The sequence below is a fragment of the Protopterus annectens genome, chromosome 1.part2 (genome assembly GCF_019279795.1).
Source record: "Protopterus annectens isolate FY-2018-M chromosome 1.part2, PAN1.0, whole genome shotgun sequence".
Lineage (NCBI taxonomy): Eukaryota > Metazoa > Chordata > Ceratodontiformes > Protopteridae > Protopterus > Protopterus annectens.
In genome coordinates this window covers 46935843-46959799 of record NC_056727.1, presented here as the reverse complement: position 1 = coordinate 46959799, position 23957 = coordinate 46935843, and positions in this window count along the sequence as shown.

The window sequence follows — 23957 nt, the reverse complement described above, 5'->3', positions numbered from 1 at the left end:
CAATGTACAATAAATATTTAAATATGTTGAATGTGTTAAAACAATAAATATGTGTAATTAAATACTAAAAACTAGATGTAGTAGAAAATGCTAAGAGAAATAAATACACTTAACATAATAAATACTGAACAACCAGGACAATGTTCTCATCATATTTATTTATTTATTTAAATTTGCTGACCGGGAGTGTCCGACTGGACATAGGTCCATTTTCAGCGGAGGCCCGGGGAGAAAAGCTCCACAGTAAAATAAACAGACAGTAGTTACATTGGATTACATAGCGATTAACAATTTAACATAGCAATTAATTACAAACATATTTACAGATGAAGAACATAGTACATCAGTAGACAACTAGAATCTTTATCTGCGAAGTACATAACAGACATTAACAAATGTTACGATAAGAAGTTCCTGCAGTATAATAAGTACTAGGCTTATGAGCATCTGAGCTTGCTATAATCAAGGTAGTTAGTGGAGTGGAAAGAAAGGTAGTGGTTGGATGGGGTGGATGATATTAGAGTGGGAGTTGCAAGGGCATAGCCAGCATGTTTTTAGGTGCGCTTTTAGTAAAGTTTTGAAGCGGGTGCATGATTGTACGGAGGTAATTGTGGGTGCGAGTGAGTTCTATAATTTGGCTATGGCACAAGAGAATAGTGCTTCACCAGCAGAGTTATTGGCTTTATTGATCTGCAAGTGATTTTTGTTGCTGGATTTTAGTGGTCTGGTAGTGCGATAGGGTTGGAGTAGATTCTGGAGGGATGGGACATTTAGTGGATGGTTTACTAGTTTGTGGGTGAGTGAGAGTTGATACCACTGAAGGAGGTGAGGGAGTTCAAGCCAGCCCAGTTCAGCAAGTGAGAGACAGTGGTGACTATGGTAGGATGCCCCTGTGTCGAATTTGGCGATTTTGTTGTAGCAGGTCTCTAGCTTGTTTAGATCACATTGCCTTAGGTTGGTATATATTAGAGAGGCATAACATAGGGTGGAGATAAGGTGGGAATTTGCTATTGAAATCTTTGCTGCTTTGGTGAGAAATTGCTTATTTCTGTATAACGCTCCTAGTTTTTGTGGACTTTTTTATGGTCATGGATATGTGAATGTCAAATTTTAGTTTATTGTCTATTTCCACTCCTAGCAATTTGGTGTGTTCAGTTGGGTATATAGTGGTGTTGTCTTTTGCTGTGATGTTAAAGTGAGAGTTGTTTTGAGTATGTTTGGTGGGTTGGAAGATGAGTAGTTTAGTTTTGTCTGGATTGAGTATTAATTGGGCATTGGATAACCATGTTTCAACAGAGGAAAAGGCTTCCTGTGTGACTTTTTGCAGTTTGGGTAGGGACTGGGCTGAGCAGATGATGGTCGAGTCATCTGCGTATTGTATGAGTGTGCCATGTTTGGTGGCAGAGGCTAGATTATTGGTGTAAACAGAGAAGAGTAGTGGTTCAAGGATGGATCCTTGGGGAACCCCTATGGAAACAGGTAGTTGGGGAGATATGTCATTCTGCCATACCACGGATTGTTGGCGGTCAGACAGGTAACTCTGAAACCAGTTGGTGACTGATTGTGAGAAGGATAGGTTATTGAGGACAGAGATAAGTTGTTTGTGTGGGACCATGTCAAATGCTTTAGATAGGTCTAGGAAAGTAGCAGAGGAGAGATAGCCATTGTTTTTATGCTGAAGGATAGTGTTAGTAAAGGAGAGTAAGGCAGTGGTGGTGCTATGGTTTGGTCGGAAACCATGCTGAGTACTGGAAAGGAGGTTGTTAGTAAGGAGGCAGTCTGAGACCTGAGAGTGTATGCATCTCTCTAGTATTTTGGAGAGTGGAGAGAGAATAGCTATGGGGCGGTAATTGGTTAGTTCTGCGGAGGGTCCGCCTTTGTGGAGGGGAAATATATGTGATACTTTCCACAGTGTGTATATGTACAGGTGGGAAATGTCACAGTGACAACAGTGTACAACAAGTACTGTGGTGGGTCCTAATGATGAGAATCTGCATGTGTGCCATGGCTTGTGAGTGCAGCCATGTGTGTGTATGTGTCTCTGTGCTTGTGAGTGGGTCTGTGTTTGTGTTAATGTGTGTGTGTGTGTGTGTGTGTGTGTTTGTCTTAGTGTTTGTGTGCTTGTCTGTGTTTGTATTAATATCTTTGTGTGCGTTTGTGTGTGCGTGTGTGTGTGTGTGTGCGTGTGTGTGTGTGTGTGTGTGTGTGTGTGTGTGTGTGTGAGATACTTCTCAACTGTCCAGATTTTTACAGGATATCCAGATTTTTGCCTTATATTTTCAGTCTGTTCTTCATATAATTTGTTGTTTTCTGGCAAATAACTAAGGATTGAAGTCACTAAATAATGACATATATTTGAGTTTCAGGCTTCATATCCATCATAAAATGCATGTTAACAGAAACTCTGTTATTCCAGCAACTTTCCAAGTTTATTTATTCAATATTTAAAATCTGTCCCTATTTGTTTACCTATGTCCAGATTTCTTATGTGGAGGAGTTGAGAAGTATGGTGTGTTTGTGTGTGTGTGTGTGTGTGTGTGTGTGTGTGTGTGTGTGTGTGTGTGTGTGTGTTTGTGGACATAGTTGCAGAGCTCTGAAGATATTGCTGCACTATCTATGTGTGCCTTTCTCTATAACAAATCGAGGGTGCCTTTTATAGCTACTGTCCATAGTGAAATCTGCTCCAAGAAAGGTCACCAGCATGATCAGCAGATGGCATGGGGGATAGTGAAGTATGTGAGTGTGAAATCTGAGCTATTCCATAGTGCAGAGGAGGTCATGATGTGCTGTAACTCCCTCAGGACTGGTAGTAGAACTCCAGGGTGAGGCACTGCATTATCATGACTGTGCCATAACTTTCCCATGGGAAGTTTCATCATCTGAGTCCTGGGCATTTTCCTTTTCTGTTATCCATCTGAAAAACACTTTTCCTGCCTTGTGGTGAGACTCAGGAGAACAAAGTGATGTACTGTAGCTTCTGGAAAGACTCTGCAGGCACAGGGGAATTAATCTAACAGTGGTTTTACATCTGCATACAGTTTGGATACCTGAATACTTGCATATTTTTCAGTTTGGTGCTATTCTCGTTTTACTATTTTTCAGTTTTACTAGAAGTATTATCCTTGCATACTGCAATAATATACGTTATGACACACATATATTATGAACTCAGGCTGACATGCTCTCACACCCATCTTAACCATGGTGATTGCTACCAATGTCAAGGTGCTCATCACTGACCTGACAACGGGTGTTCCTTCAGCATGTCTGGCAGACTCACTATTAAGCCTATTCAAACTCAGGCATTACACTAGATTCATGGAGAACTGTAGTAGTCACCACAATCCACATTGGAGATCCACTACTGTACAGGAAACTGTAGACATATAAGCCTCACCAACTTTGTCTGCAAAGCAGTTGAATGTATTATTATAGAATGTATTTACAATGATATAGGCAGGCTAAAAGCTATGCATCCAAGCCAGTTTGACTTGGTTAAAGGCAGATCCTGCCTTCTAAGTCTAGTGGACTTCTTTGAACATGTCACTGATGCATTAAATTCAGGCAACTCAATACACTCCACCTACATGGATCAGGCCAATGCCGTTGATACCCTCTCACATGCTGGCATTTCTGACAAGTTAATCAAGCCAAATGTAAACCCCAGTGTTACCCAGTAGATAGTAAACTGGATGAGTGGAAGAATCCAGTCTATTAGTGTGGGGGCCCATGCTATCTTTGACTGAAACAATCCAGTCTATTAGAGTGGGGCTCATGCTGTCTTTGACTGACACAATCCAGTCTATTAGTGTGGGACTCATGCTATCTTTGACTGACAGAATCCAGTCTATTAGTGTGGAGGTCTCTGTCTTTACAAATGGCAGTTACCATAGGTGTCCTCCTGGTGTTGGTCATATGACAACTTCTCTCAGGTGTTTACTTCTCTGATGTCTGGCTGATATCATTGGCCTGTGGCAGACCAAGTTTGCAGACCACTGAAGAACTGGAGCAGTCATTAATTCCATATCTAACTTCCAAACTCTGCAGCAGGAACTAACACACACAGATAAGCATTGCCTGGACCACTGTCTAAGCAAAAAGCCCAGAAATGTATCACTTTGTCCACTGGCAAAACTAGGTAGCCATTTACCTACCACATAGATGACAGCCCATTTGAAAGTTAACTCAGCCATTAGAGACCTGAGCACTTTCATTGCCAGCAAACTATAATTTGATCACCATGTAATCACTCTGACAATAGGAAATCTTTTTACCTTGCCATATAAATCACCAGAGATATTTCTTCCATATATAAGGAAGCTATCATCTCTCTCTACTTCAACATGAAACATGAATCCCATATTAGAGTAAAATAGCCCCTTTGGTATATACCTAAGCATATGTCCCAGCTTGAGAGACTGTAGTGTTTCCTCACCAAAATAATTAAGGGAATGCCTTCCTTGAGTTACCCAGATAGCCTTAAAGTGTGTTGTCTCTTTTTTTTCCTACAGGCACTCGAGTGGTGACATCTGTCTAACCTACAGAGCCTCACATCATCCAACCTAGGTGATTTTCTGCACATCCACAAAACTAATGACACCCTCAACATCCACTCAGGTGATCTTAACTTCCACCAAAACATAAATAGAAACTGATGGTGAAATAGATATATATATATTATGCAGAGAATCTATCTTCTATGGAATAGACCTTCTTTGGGTGTAAAGCAAAGCAGGTTCATAGGAGGTTACTAAGCTAATGGTCCTAGGGCCTTTACAAGCCTAGTCATATAATACCAGTGTTCCCTAATTAACCATTGTTAGATGCTTCCCTAATTGATCATTCTTAGATGGTCTGATTGTTTGCAGAGTGAATCTATGATCACTACCAACTGACTCTGTCCATGAGGGACACAGGTGCCACCCCAGGGGTGAATTTACTGTCTCCCATCCAGCTGTCCAGGTTGCACTTAAATAGGGTCATTGAGGAGCTCTAATTAACATGAATTGGTTGTTTATTCCACAGTTGTGGCAGTTCGTGGGAAACATATCTGTTTCTCCAGCATGTTTTGTTTAAGTTACAGGGTAGGTTCAGATCTCTGGGGTGAGTGATTCTTGCCCCATTTGATTTGTGGACATGCAGAATTTCCATTTGGGCAGAGTTAGAGATTGCTCTGTAGGACAGACACAGGTCACCTCTCAGCAACCTGTAGGACACAGAATACAGTGACAGAGCTTTCAGTCTTTACATGTAGGTCATATTTTGGAGGCCCTGAATTCTCTTAGTCAGGAACCTCTGCAGTCTCACCAGCTGCTGCAGGTGTCTGGTGAGGTATATGCAAAAGGGAGCATTGTATCCTATGAATGGTCTGATGAGGGTGGAGTACTGAGGAGTTATAATATCCTTGGTCTTGGATGCGATGACCTTACTTATGAGGTGTGCAAAGTAAAAGGCTCTTCTTACCACTGTGGGCACATGGTTATCAAAGTTTAGATTGCTATCAACTTATGTTCCCAAGTCATGCACCACTGGTCTCGAGCTTAGGGGAGTGCTGCCTATATTGTAATTTGCAGGGCCTACTTCTTTGCCAAAGGAGACAACAATGCACTTTTTTGCATTTAGTTTTAGAACATGGTGTTAAGTTGAAGTTGTACTACATTATTCAGGTAGTCTGTACCTTTACTCAATGAAGACACTGTGACAGTTCTGCTGTTATGACATTCATTTACTGCACACAAGGTTTTTCGTCTAGCTTAACAATGAAAGGTATATACATCAAAATGTACTTCAGATTAGAATAATCAAAGTCTCTCATACAAAAGAAAAAGTCCCAATCTTTATAGTGTCTTTTCTGCCTGCATCAGCAGTTTTGAGAATTTGCCAGAATAATAAGTCTTTCCTCTCAAGCTGGTCTGCTGACAGTTTGTTTTCCATATCTTAAACACTCTGTTCCTGAAGAATAACTCCTTTCATCCTCGGCCTATCTTGTGTATCATATTGATGAGACACAGCTGCATGCAAGAGTTCGTCTTGACCTGCTTGTAGATAAGAAATTTCACAAGCTGCATAGTTCATAAGGGATAAAATATTGTACTTCTGATTCTTATTAACAATGAATGCCAAGCTATATGTTTTTGCCAAGTTAGTTAACTACGTGCACTGTACACAGTGAAATGCAGAACATTTGTTTTACATTTTCAAAAAAAAATCCATTGAAGTCCATTTTTAACCTGTTCTTTACTCTCACACATGGCTTTGGCACCAGTCATTTGTTTGTGTTAACTCTTCCTGTAATATGCTTATATCTTTAGGGGACTCCCAGTTTGCAGTCATCTGTGAACTTGGTAAGTCAAAAGCTATGTACTTTCATCTGGAAATAGATTCCAAACAGTAGAGGGCCCAGCACAAAACCATGTGGTACCCCACTGGTAACTGTTTTACTGGTAGAGGTGGAATCTCCAGCTTTGACAATGCGGGTTCTGTCAGTGAGCCAGTTGGCTACCCAACTAGTGACATTTGAGTTATCCCCCCAGCTGGGAGACTTTCTTGATGATACTTGAGTGGGGGATTGTGTTGAAAGCCATGGCTAAGTCAAAATAGGCAGTATGTATTGCTTTGCCTTCATCCAGGGCTTTGGTGACATTCTCAAAGAAGTCCACCAGGTTTTGTAAGCATGATCTACCCTTAATAAAGACAAACTGGGTCGGGTCAAGAGTTTGAAGGTTGCCTATGTCTTTCTTGATGATGTCTGTTATAATTCTTTCCATGGCCTTGCAGATAAGGCCAATTAGGCTTATGGTTCTATAATTCCCAGGGTTTGTAGATGGACCCCCATTCTGCAAGGGGATTACAGTTGCTCTACTTCACTCTGCTGGAATAAAGCCAGTGCTCAGGCTATGGTTAAAGACAGTGCCAAATAAATCTATGAGGTCATGTTTTAGACTACTTAGTAAGCAGCCTGGGATGTTATCTGGTGCCATAGAGGCAATGTTTTTGGTCTTAGAGACCATGGATATGACCTGTTCATAGAAGATACTGGGGAAAGGCCAGGTGTCAGGTATGCTTTGGGGTATGGCTGCTGGGGAAAGGGGGATGAAGTGTGTACCATATCTGTCAGCTAACAGGTTGGCAATTTCCTCAGGGTGAGTGTGAGTCGTACCATCGACAATGAGTTAGGCACATAGCTGGGTATTACCTTTCAGATTTTGAACATATCTAAAGAATGCCTTATGACTGTTTTTCACTAGGGAAGCTAATTTAGCCTCATAACTAGTTTTAGAACACTTTACCAGATATCTGATTTGCTATGGAGGGCATCCTTTCTCTGCTGACTAAGTTCCCTCTTGTTCTTAAATATCAATTTCTTCCTTTTGTTATATAACCTGTTTATACTCGAGGTCCACCAGGGTGACTTGTTTTTATGGGAAGACTTGGTTTTGATCTTGTCAGGTACAGCAGAGTCAGTGCAGTCATTTAACTAGTTATACAGGGTATTTGTGTATTCCTCTGCATAGGAGACATTGTTGGCTGTGTTAGCAGGATAGCAGGGGTTTGAAACATTTCAAACCATCACTTAGTAGGCTATAGTTTGTGTTTGGGGAAGTTTCTCATTTTTATTATTCCTCTGGAGGTGTCAGGTCTGACTGTTACTTTGAATGAGACAGATTTATGGTCTGACCTTACAAGGGAGGGCAGAACACAGGGGATAGTGCAGTGACCCCATATATCGGTGAATGCTAAGTCCATAACATTTGAGCCCCTTGTGGGGTGCAGACGAACTATTCCAGATCCTTTGCATTAACAAAGTCCAGGAACCTCAGGGTGATCAAGCTTGTGCTCATGTGCATCACCTACTCAATACAAGGACAGTTGAAATGTATAGTAAGTGACTGAAGCAAGTCCAGGTAGGAGGTGTGTTTCTCATGATTCATGGTGTGGGAACCTGTAGCTAGCAATGATGTGAGTAGGGTGTTTTTTCTATAGTTATTTGGACCTGGTGTAGCTCAAGGGAATTGTACTGTTTAACCAGTCTCAAAGTGTATTTGGGTTTAATGAATATGAGTACACATCCACCTTTGGATCTTTCATGCTCGTTTTGAGGTCTGCACATATGGAAGGCATTGTAGCCTTGCAAAGCACGGATAGTCTCTGCAGCCTTGAACCAAGTCTTGGTGACTGCACAAACATCAGCAATGTCCAAGATGAGGAGATCTTCTACAGAGTGCATTTTCCTGTTTGGACTCCTAGCATTAAACAGGTCACTTACTCTCCTTAAGTGTAAGTTGAATCAATGTCCTGGCAATCATCAATACATCCTGCTCTGGCCTTGCAAGTCTTCATTAAAACAGGCCAAAATTAGTTGTAAATTAATCATGCCAATGGGTATGTGAGATATGGAAAATTGTGGCTAGGTTACTAATGGTCCCCTTTACCAATATCCTTGTATTGACCTATGAACCTGTGCCTCATATCATACTGACCATCACACGAGTGTTTGGATCCTACATTGCTATATCCATAGCCAGAGATGAGCTACTCATACAGTCACAGTGGACTACTTACCCAGCATTAGTCATACACTTGCAGTTCCAAGCCCTCTTCCAGTGGTACTTATAATGCAAGGCATAACATGGGCATATCTCTGAAATAGTAGGTTGGCATTTACTGGCAGATGCAACATGTCATGTTACATGATTGTCGCATGCTGGTTGTGGCATATGTTTATGACACTGCTTGGTCTTCTGTGGCTATGCACCCATGACATAGTCACCATGTTGCCATGGGGTGCACTGTCAGGTAGGGCAGGTTTTTCACCTCCTTGTATTTCTCTTGTGTGCATCACATAGAACCAGATGTGCTTCTATCTGGCTTCCATGGCCTCAGAAGTCATACTTTGAACTACATGCAGTATTATTATGATATACACAAAGGGCAAATCCTTAGTTGACATATCATGTTGTACCTTGCTGCACACTGCTGCAACAGTACTTTTTGGTATGGTGGTGTATTGTATGTATTGCCACTAACTATATACAGATATTTTACTGCTACAAGTACTGTTATGCCAAACAATAGAGCGCATTACTGACAATTGGGTTTGATTTTGTGTCTATGTCTTTTCCTTTATCTGTGTCCTTTTTTAGATTTGTTTTTTTTTTCTCCATTTATTTTCCTACTTTAGGCAGCATCTGCCACAACTATGGCTACGTTTTTGCAGAAGTCACATTACCTTCCACCTGTCCAGTCATCGCTTGCTGACTCTCCAGTTCTGTCTATGCCTGCCTCTCCATGGGGTAACATAAGTCATCCAATGCGAGGCAACATGGAAGTTCCCTGGTGACCTATGGTGATCAGTCCTTGGGAGGAATGTGCCAAATCCCCATCAGGGATCAACATCAATGGGTCAAAGTATGTCACCCAACAGGAGTGGGAAGGAATGTTGATGGTATTGGTGGACTGGACGCTAGAAGTCACTATTGGCAGATTGTAGCACATCCTTTTATGGCTTATATAATCATAGATAAAGTAGCTGTGCCCAGCCAGTCAGGTAGCACAACAATCATTTTGTCTCCCTCTCATTATCCCCCACATGCTTTTCCCATTCCTTGTGTTTCATCTTCCTCCAAGTTTGGGGTCCAATCTTCTCTATTACCAGTTGTCCTCTTTCTGTATGTCAGTGTCTTTCTTTTCTGTTCCATTATTCTCTGTACCTCTCAAATGGCCTTTGTCTATTATTTGAGTTTGTTTGTCTGTCTGCCATTGTTAATATCTATTTTACCTCTTTCCTGCCCATACCTCCTATTCCTACCTTTCCACTCCTTATTTCTTGATAAAAAAAGAAAAGAGGGCAGCTCTTGCTATACACCCATTGCCTACCCAGTTATACAACTCAGCTAAGAAAAGTACATGCCATGGTTCACCACTTTGTTTGTAGAGATGCATCTTTGGCATGTGAATGCTTATTTTGCAAGCATGCTATATATATCTATATCTATATCTATATATATATCTATATATCTATACATATATATATATATATATATATATATATATATATATATATATATATATATATATATATATATATATATATATATATATATATATATATATATATATACTAATTGGCTTATTAGGTCATGTGATGTACATCACACACTGGCAGTCATTATGAGATCTCTATGGAATTTTCACAGCTCATTCCTTAATTAGGTCAACTCTTTTGCAAAATAATGCTTATAACTAGTAGTAGGCTAAGTGCCACTGGGCCACAGTGTGCAACTTAGAGTATGTAATTTTTCCATTAAATAACCATGTAAACAATGGTTCTGAATCCAGTTCTCTATGGTGACACCACAATCTTTTCTTGAATGGTTATATTTGTATAATATCCCATAGTATGCTGCTGTAAACATTTTGGTATTTATAAACACAATCAAAACAAAAATGTTCTTTATACCCACATCTAGTATAGAGAGTTTCATAATTCTCTAAACTGTCCCCATTCCTAACATAGGAAACATCACTACTTATGACAAGTATTAGTTAAATCTTGAACTGAATCACAGGGAAAATATGCTTTTGCTTGACCTACATATTTTAGCATTTCTTTTAAACCACTCAAATAAATGACATGATCCAAGCTGAATTTGCATCTTTAATCTCCATGTCAGTTCATGCATGCCACCAACAGCTTCAAGCTTTTTTTCCTTATCTGAAAATAGTGCACACTTTTTCACAAGTGCAGGAGATTCAAAAAACAGATTTATTTTTTTGCAACTGCATTGAAAAAATGATGGAATAATTAGTGTATTTCAAATAAAATATCTACCATACTCTGTTATATGACGTGTATTAAATAGTCTTACCAGCTTTTTCTTTCATATAAGCAACAGTTACCTTTCTGCTACAGTCAAACACACAGCCTAATGCTAAGAACCAGCTCCAGACATTCTGTTTTCCATGTCCTTTTGCAGCCAGATAAGTTACCATGCACACTGATTCACCTTGACTTTGACTTGTATCATCATATCATCATATCCTTGCTTTGGCAATGCAGGAGCTAGATTATTTTTATCTAGTCCCACTTCATGTCTATTGATAAACATAATGGTTGAATGAAGATACCTAAATTTCTGTCTCACGTCCATTATCACTTCAAAATCCTTATCACTTTCATTAATGAAAGCAAAGAACATTTCATCTTTAAAACCTCCAGGTTGTAATACTAGCATGTCAGTTTCATTATCTCATTTAACAGGTAGACCTTAAACCGATATGTGATATCAACAGAACTTGCTGGATAGACAGATTTGTTTCTCAGAGGTTGCCCAACTTTTGGAACAAGCTTCCTATTCATGTAAAAAAAGCCCCTTGATGGCCCTATTTAAGTGTAATTTGGATGATTGAATGGGTAACTGGAAATTCACCCCTGGGGTTCCAACTGTGTTTCTCTTGGACAGGGGCAATAGGTGCCGATTTTAGTGTCTGCTTGAGCCAGACACCCTTGGAAACATGGGTTGAACTTGGCTAGGTTTGTAAGGGCCCTGGGTTGTTAGCCTAGTAACCTCCTATGATCCTATCATACGATGATGGTTGAACTTAACTAGGTTTGTAAGGGCCCTGGGGTTGTTGGCCTAGTAACACCCTATGATCCTCTCATACGATGATCCTATGAAATCAGTTTCATTTTCAACAAGCTATCTCTTTACTTGCCATCATGCACACAGCCTTTCCAGCATCCTTCCTGCTTTGGACATTTAGAGCAATTTCCACAGTATCATGACAAAGTGTGTGCCCTAGTCAGTGTGAATACTATCTTGGACTTAATCTAAAAATAAGCCATAAGCCTAATGGGACTAACCTAGTCAACAAACATAAATCTACTTCTTCTTCTTTTGGCTGCTTGTGTTAGGCGTCACCACAGCGAATCATCTGTTTCCATTTCTTCCTGTCCTCTGCATCTTGCTCTGTCACACCAACCACCTGCATGTCCTCTCTCACCACATCCATAAACCTTATCTTAGGCCTTCCTCTTTTCCTGTTACCTGGCAGCTTCATCCTTAGCATCTTTTTCCCAATATACTCTGCATCCCTCCTCAGCACATGTCTAAACCAACGTAATCTTGCCTCTCTGGCTTTGTCTCCAAACCCTCCAACCTGGGCTGACCCTCTAATATACTTATTCCTAATCCAAACATAAATAAATAAAATAATAATTGATGAGCATAGAGGTTTCTTAATATCAATCAAAGAATGATAAAGAGGACAACCCATACTGGTGTCTGCAAAGAATTCAAGGTGAAGTCAAGCTGCTTATTAATACAAAGTAAATGATTGCAATTACTCTTTATATTAAAGAAATGTAATCAGAACACTAGCTAATAGTTTTAGAAGGAAATGAATACAAAATGGACTGAAAGTTTCAAAAATGAGAACTTTATTGTCAGTTATTTTCTTATTATATAGAACAAATTCAAAAGTTATTACCCTGAATTTGTCTAGTTTGCAAAAAAAGTTTGAATGCACAGGGAAAATTACATGATGGCGTAGTATTTTTAATTGACTTGTTAAAATGAAAGCAGCTTTATATTGATATAAATTAAAGTAAATTGTTTATGTAAATTAAATCTGAAGTAGGGTTAGAATAATGATTTAAATACTGATTTATAATACTAAAAAAGTATAATGCAATTAAAAAAACTGAAAAAAAAAATTATTGACTGCTATAAACTGTTTGCAAAGTAATGCTGTAAACTATCAAGTCCAGGAGTTTTTCCTACCTTTAAATTAATTCTGCTTAAAGCAGTTTTCATATAAAATGCAGTAGAAAAAGATTCTAGCAACACTGGCACATCATAATCCCCTAAATAATTATATTTAAAGGCTTCTGAGACACAATCGTTATCATCCTCCTAAATTGCCTGATATATATTAGTAAAGACCTCTAAAACTGAATTTGAGTGGTTTAAAATATTTCCACCTTTTCTCATCATTTGGGTACAAATTGTCACTTTGCCCACCTTTAACATTTTATAGTAATAGCAATAATATTAAACTGAAGCAACATATTTAAGAAAAGGAAATTATTTTAAATACATTCAAATAACATGGGAACATTTCAAGCTTATTCAGGCTACTAAAACATTAAAACTTCACATAAAAATCATTACAATATTCAATCACAATATTTATATAGCCAGTCATTTGTCATTAAAACATTTAAGACAACTCCCTTCAGTAAATGCTGTCATTATCCATTTCCAGACATGCAGTCTTCATCCATATCTTCAATGCAGATTTTAAACAGGGTATATTGTTAAGTCCTTTATCTTTACAGGACTCTCTAGTCACTTGCTATTTGCTTACAGTCTGTGATAGCACATTTCTAACCAGAAAACCTTTATATATTCATAGGTAAATACTAGGCTAGCTATGCTTGCAGGCCATTTGAAGCCTAGTCAGTTTTCCTTTTCATTCTCAAATGAACCTACTCCATTTGGTTATAGATTGGCCTTACTCATCTCATAGTCAGTGATTATATATTACCCCAAAAGTGAAAACCTGGGATCATACACAGACGATCTGAGGGACCAATGCATGAAATAAAGTATTTAGGAGCTGTCTTTGTCCACTGGTAGTATAGGGTGCAGTCCTAGGATAAATTTTCCACTTCCCATTCATAGATCCATGTTACACAAATATAGACAGGGAGAAAGTTTTTTATGTGGCTAGGGAGTTGATTCCAGAGCAGCATTACCCTCTGTGAGATAAATCTGTCCCTCAAGACTATTTTGCTGAGGTTGCAGATGAAGTTTACAACCTTAGACCAGGTATTTCTGATGACATTTGACTTGCTGATGAGCAATAAATCCATCAGGATTGGGTCAGGGAATGCCTTGTATGATAGATATAGGTGCTGAGTATAATGGCTTGGATTTGAGTTGGTCCATGCAAGACATGGTTTATGTCTTGTTTCCTTTTAGTAAGGTATCTCTCTGGGCATTCCAGTTATTGCATGTATCTGGACAGATACCTGCCAAAGAGGGCATTATATTCACTGATTGGCCTAATAAGGGCTGAGTAAAGGGGACAATGACATCCCTAGATTTAGACACAATTCCTTTATTTATAAGCTCTGCAATTATTTACAAGCTCAGCTATATAGAAGGACTTTTTTACAAGAATGGACTCATATTGTTCAAAAGTTAGGTCACTGTCCATATAAGTTCCCAAATCCCAAACAACTGGGATAACTCTTATAGGCATATTATCAGCGTGGTAGCTGACTCCCCAATGGATACAATAATGCATTTTTTTAGAATTTAGCTTTAGTCCATGATTTTGGCACCAGTTATTTATTTCAGACAAACCTTCCTACAGGATGGCTAAGTCATTTGGGGATTCAATGAGCGCTCCTAGCTTACAGTCATCTGTGAACTTAGTCAGTCAATGCCCTATGGAATTGGCTTTTAGTTCAGAAAAGTAGATGCCAAACAGGAAAGGTCTCAACACTGAACCCTGGGGAATTCCACTGGTGACTGGTCTCTTTGTGGAGGTAATTTCACCTATTTTGATTTCCTGCATACTATCTGTGAGCCAGTTGGCAATCCAGCAGGTGATGCAGGGGTTTATTCTCAGTCTATTTAACATTTCCTACTATGTGTAAGTGACATTTTGTGTCAAAAGCTTTGGCCAGGTCAAGAAATTTGGTGAGTACCATTTTCCCTTTACCCATTGCTTTGGTGACCTCTTCAAAATAAACCACCAGAATGAGTAAGCATGATCTGCCTTTGTAAAATCCAAACTGAGATAGTTCCAGTGATTAGAGGTTCCCTATGTCATGACTGATTAGTTCCATGATAAATCTTTCCATGGTATTGCCTATGAGACTGGTTATATTTATGCGTCTAAATTGCCTGGGTCTCCCAAAGGTCCTCCCTTATGTAGGGAAATGATTGCAGCTATTCTCCATTCACTTAGTACAAAACCTGTATGGAGGCTGAGAATGAACAGCATTGTTAGAGGTGTGGCTAAATCATGCTTCATGCCATTTAAGATACATTCAAGAGATATGTTTAGGACCCACTGATGTAGTATATTTAGCCTCTGATAGCACTTTCAGGATGTGCTCTTGTGTGATAGCTGGAGGTGAGGCAATTTTAGGTATATCTTGACGACAAATGAAGGGGAGATGGGGTAAGGTTGGAGCTAAATTTATCGGCCAAAAGGTTTGCTATATCTTCAGCCTCAGTGTAGCTGACATTGTTCACAATCAGCTCAGTGCATTGCTGCATTGTGGTTTTGAGATTATGAACATAACTAAAAAATGCCTTGTAATTGTCTTTGGCTTGGGTAACTATTTTATCCTGAAACTTGTATCTGGTGGATTTTATTAAGCTCTTGAGTTGTTTGTTTATTTCAGTGACAAGAGCTCGAACATTCTGGCAATTGCTCTTCTTACATTTGGTCAAAATTCTTTCTCTTTTATTATAAAGCTCATTTATGTTATGGTTTCATCATGTGTTTTTTTGTTTCTAGAGTTTGCCCTGCACTTTTTCTATGGGCTACAGCTGCATTTAATCACCTCCTCCCAAGATAAGACCACCCTTCAGGAAGGCAAATACAGACAAAGGTTCCAAAGCTATTGCTAATACTTATTACCAAGAAATGCATTATAGTAGCTTTTGGGAAGTCCGCTATCTTGGGTAACTACTTCATCAATAAAGCACCCTTAATAGTTGATTCACTGGTCAGGAATCTGGGAAACCATGTAGATAGCAACCTAGTATTCGACCAACATGTGTCCAAAGTAGTAAGAATATCCTTCCATGTCGCTCAACTTATAAGCAAGGGCACGGCATCTGGGTCCACACAGGCCATCATACTACTGTACTCTACACTCATCAGGCCCATCATATAGTATAATGCCCCCTTTCATATGTACCTGAACAGACATGTGCATCAGCTGGAACATCTAGAAAACCTCCTTACAAAAAGAATACAGGGAGTAAACACAATGTCCTGATCTGATCACCTCAAAGCCCTGTCTCTTTATTCAGTATCATACAGACATCTAAGACGTGATCTTTTCCTGGCATAAAAGGAATCCTTGGATCCTGTTTTGATGAATCTCTTGCACATCTGCAAGACAAACAGCATCAGGTCTAAAATACTTACATTTTCTGGCAGCATAAATAGGACATGTTGGACAGATATGTTTCTCAGAGAATTTATGTTCTCTGGAGCAGTCTTCTCATCCATGTAAAACACAGCTCCTCTTTATCCGTATTTAAGCACAATTTGGACCAATGGATAGGTCATTGAAAATCCCCCCGGTCTGGTTCGTATGTCTCTAATGGACAGAGGCAGTCAGTGAATCACCCCATATAAATGAAATATAAATTACATTTGTGTTGCATGACTAGGCTTTTAATGGCCTTAGTGGTCGGTAGCCTAGTATACACCATAGCCTAGTATACAAATGTAAGTATTTTAGACCTGATGCTGTTTGTCTTGCAGATGTGCAAGAGATTCATCAAAACAGGATCCAAGGATTCCTTTTATGCCAGGAAAAGATCACCTCTCAGAAGTCTATGCTGACTTGCTAGTATAGCATGGTGGTCATACCTTTCAACCTCTTAGAGTAAGGAATCTGGACAAAGCCATAAACAAATGTAAAATAAAATAAAAATAAATAAAAAAGTGGTACAAATAGGGACACTTTATAAACATCGATCTTACAAACTTAGAAAGTTGATGGAATAACAGGTTTTGCATTAGCATGAACTTTCTGAAGGGTATGATGTCTAAAACTTAAATGTCTGTCATTATTTACTAACTTCAATCTTTAATGATTTGTCACTAATTTACCAGGCAGGTAAAACGGAACAAAAATAGAAGGCAAAAATCTGGACATTCTGTGAAAATCTGTACAGCTAAGAGGTATGGTGGTGGTGTATGTTTCTACATATTCAGTGGAGTTAACTGGGTTTGACAGGGATTTGAAGCTTGCTAATGCATCACTTAAGAGTAGGAAGTTTGCCTTAAAGTAATTTCTAAAGGTACCTTCTGTGGAAGGGATCTCTGATTTCATGTTTGTTTTGAAGAACGTTGCTTTTTGGCTTTATGGTTAGACCTAACAAGTGATAAAGCTATGCAGGGGACTAATTAAAATGCTCTGATAATAGTACAGAAAAGATCCTAGATGTTATTGCCCCTAGTGGGTACTCTGATGAATTGATCCAGGGCATTTGTATTGACAAAGTCCAGGAACTGTGCTTGTGCATTAGTGGTGGTATAATTTGTATAGTTTAGATCATCTAGGCAAATGAAATTGGGTTTAATACTGAGTGATTGTAGTTCCTGTAGTTAAGCATTTGGCTTTCTTCTGTCACAGATGGAGTTCTATAGCTAGCTCATACATGGTAAAGGACCTTTAGGATAATTATCTAGACATGAAGAAGCTCTAGGGCATCATGCTGCTTTACCAGCTTTGATGTTAGTTTCTTCTGGATGGAGATTATGACACCTCCAGCTTTTTTGCATTCCTGAGCAGTAGCTGATCTAAACATGTGACAGAGATGTCCTTACATACAGGGCAACACAGATTATACTGAAAAAGATGTGTGGTTACCTATCAGCAATCAGAACACCTTGCAACACTTGCATGTCAACACTGAGTAGGGGACACACACAGTCCTTGTCCAAAAGCTAGGACTACATTATCTGCATAATATACAAGAAGCAAGTCTGAGTACTGTTTTGCACTGAACCTGCCATGTCATATCACTTCCTCCTTTCTGCCATGGCAGTAGACCCCACATCTTTTTACAGTCCTCTACACAGTATGAGCTATTGTTTTCATTTGCTGCCTTTAGCTTACCCATCTGCAGTATCAAACCCCACACAAATAAAGCATTAGTACTAGAGCAAAAGTTAAAGTAATACTGATTCACATTCACTTACCACTCTTCATAATTATTGTGTCGTAATTACCAAGATTTGTCTTGTATATAACAGCTGCACATTGTCCTGCTTAGCAATATACCATAATGCAATAGGGCTACTGATGGCTGTGGATACTTTTATTGTGCAGATTCTAGGCTCTTTGTACTGTCATTATTCTAATAAGTCCACTTTAAATGAATGTTCATGATTCATTTATTTATCTCATACTTTAATTCAGTTGTGCTAAGGTAAGGGTTACAATCAACTTTCTGCACATGCACAAGTACCTGCAAAGTGCAATAAGCAAGTGTGGGTAGATTACTGACCCTGATACAGTCATGGAGAAATGTTTCATCTATGGAGGAGCTGAAGACTAAATGAGAAATATGCAGAAAGTGTCATGCTTATATACTCCTCACATGCCATTGTTCATACCCTAACACCATCATGTCATGCCACATATTTTCACTCTGGTGAATAGTTGCATTAACTAGCTGCCCAACAATGCTCCTGTCACATACAAATACCAGAAATGTGCTTGACTGTGTGTTAGCTGGCATATTTATCTGGACTGTGACTTAGTGAAGGGCCACACCATTTGATGACACTGAATATGGCAGGGTTTCATTGTGGTGCAGTATGAAAAGTAAGGTATTTTTGTTCTTGGTGTACAGTGCTCAATGGAAGTGCCTGAATGGAGATTCTTTTGAATATCTCTGGTATAAAATGGATGCCTGTCAGTCCTGGCAGGGCAGTAAATGCTGGTGCGGCTGGTATGATCCACTCTGGTAAGCATTGCTGTTAATGATTCAGTGACCTGAAGAGGTACCATCCTGACCTTCTGAACAAAGGCAAAAAAGGTGATAGTGAGTGCACCTAAGATGTATTGTAAGTAAGAAGGGTTGATCTTTGTCCTATGTCCCATATACTTACATGGGCCCTTGCAGGACATTTAAGTGTTGTATGGTGTATTTGTTGTCCTTATATTTCATCACTGAAGTAAATATCTGGAAATACATTCCTGTACCAGTGAAGAATGGAATGTTTCTCCAGGCACACTGATAAGCATGAATACATAGTTAGATATCTCAAAACAGTGTAGAGGTACGCACCACTATAGCATGCATATTTACCTCCAACGAACCTTTGTCATTGTTTTATTTACAGTCTGACAAAACCTAAATATATAGGACATGTTGCACACCCACATTCACAACATGCATGTTCAGGATATACTCACAGTCCTTATTTGCAGGAAGATGTCTGCCTTTGTTTGCTGGGATAGCATACCCACTGTCTTGCAGTGCCTGACATGTAAGGAAGCTGTTACATTTGTTCAGTATGGACACTGATGGAGGTCAAATGACATAAGTTAGTGAGCTGTATATCAGTTTCTTGGCCATGCATCTCGCTCCATCATATGCTCATGTTGAAACTAACACCTCCTGGCACGCTGCTGGCATTTGTGCTATTACCCTCAGTTAACTGTAGCTGCTCAAAGATTAATGAATTTAGCCAGAGATCTGGCGTGCATCTGAACTGAAATCCAAGGCATCCACTGCAAACATCTGAAAAATAAATATATTTAAAGCTTGTATTGCACTTTGTTAACTGTATTTATTTGAATTGCTGCTTCATTTTTGCTGAATTGTTCTGCATTTTTTTCTGCACTTTGAAATTCTGGATTACTGCCTGATATAGCATAGGCTAGATTCAGACTTGCTGACTCTAGGCTGTTTGGTATCTATATACCCTAAACCAGCCATCTTACATTAAGAGAGCCTCCCTGCACCCTTGTGGTACAAGTGCGTAGCTCAGGCTCCGTCTCAGTTGGGGATCGCTTGAGAAAGGCTCATTGTGGGCCTTTCCCATTGGTAGTTTGTCTTAAAGCTGTTGAATTTCACCTGTATTTCAGCCTTGTGTTTGTGAGGGTTTGAGCTCAGTTAACTGGAGCTGCTCAGAGCTTGGAGACTTAAGCCAGAGATCTGGAGTGCATCTGAACTGAAATCCAAGCCATGCACTGAAAACAACTGGAAAATAAGTGTATTTAAAGCCTGTATTGTACTTTGTCAACTGTATTTCTTTGAATTGCTGGTTCATTTTTGCTGATTGTGTTTGCATTTTTTTCTGCACTTTGAAGTTCTGTACTACTGCCTTATAAAGCATAGGCTAGATTCAGACTTGCTGAATCTAGACTGGTATCACTGTGCTCTAAACCAGCTACCTTACATTAAGAGGGCCTCCCTGCATCTTTGTGGCAGAAGTGTGTAGTTCAGGTTCCACCTGAGTTGGGAATTGCTGGCGAAAGGCTCAGTTTTGGGCTTTCCCATTGGTAGTTTGTCTTAAAACTATTGAATTTCACCAGGATGTAAGCCTTGCATTTGCATGCAGCTGCACATCACTCAATGGGGTTAGTGCTGTCCTGTATAGACGCAAACACATGGAAATTTAAATTTTCCCTAGACATCTGCCAATAGAACCTTCCCAAGTCCCCTATTGCTCTGCAGGCAACTCATCTGCACACTGAGCATCATCACCATAGCTCTTCACCCTAAACCATCAACAGAATAAGAAACTGATCTAACTTATCCATTGCCCAACAATACTACAGTATAAACCTGCCATTATGGATGGTCACTTACCCACCATTTCTCTGGCCAGCCTGATTGACTTGGGCATCCTGAAGCAATGTAGTAATTGCCTCACGTATACTGACAATCACTTATTCCTGAAACAAACAAATATCATATGTAAGAGATGTAATTAAAGTATCAATTTGGAAAAAATCCTCTCACATAACAAAACACAAAACATCAAAATGGTTTTCAGCTCATGCACTTCACCTCTTACACAAGTTCCAAGATACAACACTTAAACCCACATGTGTGGATTTACTCATTAGAAGCCTAGAGACCTCCCAAGTGGAAATTATCTGCACACTCCTCAGCATGTATAGAAACCACCACACATAACAACACACATATCAGTGTCTCACCAAATAAGCCCCTAAGGCAAAACACCTCAAAACCTAATGTCTTGGTCATAGTAGACTCCATAATGTGACACACAGATGTCCCCCTCACCAGGCTGGACAAGGAGAAGGTCACAGTCAGCTACCTATCAGGTGCCTGGATCCATCAGATCACTCATTCACTCAGGTCACTCAACAACAAGGGACGTTATGACTCTTTCATAGTCCATGTTGGGGTGAATGACTCTAGACATACCTCCCAGGACTATATGAAGAGAGACACGATTGAACTCTCAGATTATGTGTCCAAGGCAAGTATGACCCTAGCCCTAAGTAGCATTCTACCTTCACTCAGGATGATGCCTCAATATAAACAAAAAATTATTGACTTCAACAATTGGCTTAGCTTCTGGTGTCATTCCAGAGGGATCCAGTATTTGTCAGCCTGGGAAGACATGGTTGACAGGCTACACTGGTTTGCCAGAGTTGGTCCACAGCTGTCTCCCTTAGGCTTTCAGTTACTGGCTAAGGTGCTTGCTTGCCTCCCCCATAGTGCCTTTTTTAGGCAACGTCAAAATGACAAATTTTCAAACATAACAAAATCCACATGACGCAAACATGGTTCTTCTGCTTAATGCTAGGATTCTAAACACAAAACTGCACTCCCTGGAAGAACTCCTCACCTAGAAAGATGCTGATATCTGCACTGTCATTGAAACATGGTTCAAGTCTGCAGAGAGCACCCCTACTGTGCAAGGTTATAATGCCTTCCACATATTCAGACCTCAGAATAAGCATGAAAGAACCAAAGGTGGAGTTTAATTCAACTTCATTAAATTTATTTTTATTTATTTTATTTTATTTTATTTTAAATTTCTTTACCAGGAAAGTCTGACTGGACACAGGCTCATTTTCCGTGGAGGCACGGTCAGAAAAGCTTTAGATAAAAATACATAGATGCATAAATCATACACTAAGAGATAAAAAAGGTTTATACAATGAATAGAGAGTTGTAACTCAGTAAAATGCTATTGGATAATACCTAGTAAACAAGATGAGAAACAATAGCATTTAGTTCATAGTAAGAGTGTTGAGCATTACCAACAATCTTGTTGTTAATTCTACAGTGTTAATCACTGAAAATTAGTAACAGTTTTCATATATTAAGTAGAATATTAAGCATTTTACCCATATATTAAGTTTTTTATGTAGGAGGGTCTTAGCTTACCTTAGTGCTAATGCTGTGACATATGTTTTTGAAACTTATTGACGTGGGTAATACTAATATATAGAGAAAGGTTTGTGGGGCATATTGGTTAGTGTGGAGTATAGGCTGTAGAGTAAGCATTTACCCTGGGGGAAGGTCACAGGAGCATAACCAGGTATTCTTATAGTGTGCTTTCAAGAGTATTTTGAACTGTGAGTTGGAATGTATGGAAATCAGGTGGCTAGAAATGGTATTCCAAGCGTTAGAAGTAGAATAGCTGAAGAGGAATTTCCCTGCATCATTATTGTGCTTGATGACATCTAGGCAGTTTTGGGTACTAGATCTTAAGGTTCTTGTTTGTAGAGTAAGCGATAATTTGGATTTGGAGAGCTGGAGTTTTAGTTGGGTTGTAATAAAGTTTTTGTGTCAAAGACAACTGATTGCATTTCATGAGATGAGGTAGCTCTAACCAGTTTAGTTGTTTGAGAGCTACAGAGTGATGAGTCCTATATGGTGTCTCAGTGGCAAATCTAGCAATTTTGTGGTAGCAAGAGTCTAATTTCTGTAGGTCAGTTTTACTGAGGTTTGTAAGAACTGGGGATGTGTAGAGGAGGGCAGACAACAGATGCATCCTGGCAATAGTGGTCTTGGTATGTTTAGTGAAGAAGTGTTTGTTCTGGTAAAGGAGACCAAGTTTTTTATGGACTTTCTTGATAGTTTGAGCTATATTAATGTCGAAGTTTAGGTTGTTATCGATTTCTACACCTAACAAAGCCAAGTACACCTTGAGAGATTAGTTAAACAGTACGACTCTCTCTAACTACGCCATACCCAATTAACTATAGGCAAAACACCCTACCACATAATTGCTAGCTATAGGTCTCCCTCTATGAACCAAGAAAAGCACAATGCCTACCTGGACTTAGTGGAGTCACTCGCCATTCAGCTCAACATCTTAGTCATGGGAGATTTCAATTATCCCTCCATCGACTGGGTAACATACAAGAGCTCAAACATGCTTGCCCAGAAGTTCTTGGAATTTGTCAATGCAAATACTCTGGAACAGATAGTCTGCACCCCCATAAGGGGCTCTAATGTCTTTCACATAGTACTCACCAACTTGAGTGGTCACTGCACTGTATCCTTTGTGATGCCCTCCCTGGTAAGGTTGGACCATAAATCAGTCTCAATCAAAGTAACAATTGGACCCCCACATCCCCAAAGGAGCAAAAAAAAGGAACTCATCCAAAGCAGACTACAGCTTAAGTGATGGTATAAAATTTTGTATACCCCTGCAATCACAGGCATTAATAACTCCTATGCAGAGATGTACACAAATGTCATGAAACTGTATAGACTTGGCTTTACCTGACATGATTAAAACCAGGCCCTACTGAAAAAAAAGACATCTTGGTGGACATCTAGTCTAAACAGATTGTATAACAAAAGGAAGAAACTGGTGTCCAAGAACAAAAGGCAACTGTCTCTACAGAGGAAGAATTCCCTCCACAGATTGAACTAACAAATCAGAAGTCTTTTAAAGTCCTCTAAAGTTAATTATGAAGCTAAAATAGCACCCCTAGCCAAGAACATTCATAAGGTGTTCTATAACTACATCCAAAATCTAACAGGGATTTCCTAGCTATGTGCCAAATTAGTGGTAGATGGTACCACTCTCACTATACTGGAGGAAATTGCCAACATGCTAGCTGACAGATTTGGTGCAAATTTCACACCCCATCCCCACCAGTTAAGTAAACAAAACATATTGAGCGTTCACTTCAGCGAACGTTTGCATCACCAAAATATTTACACAGGGAATGGAATTAG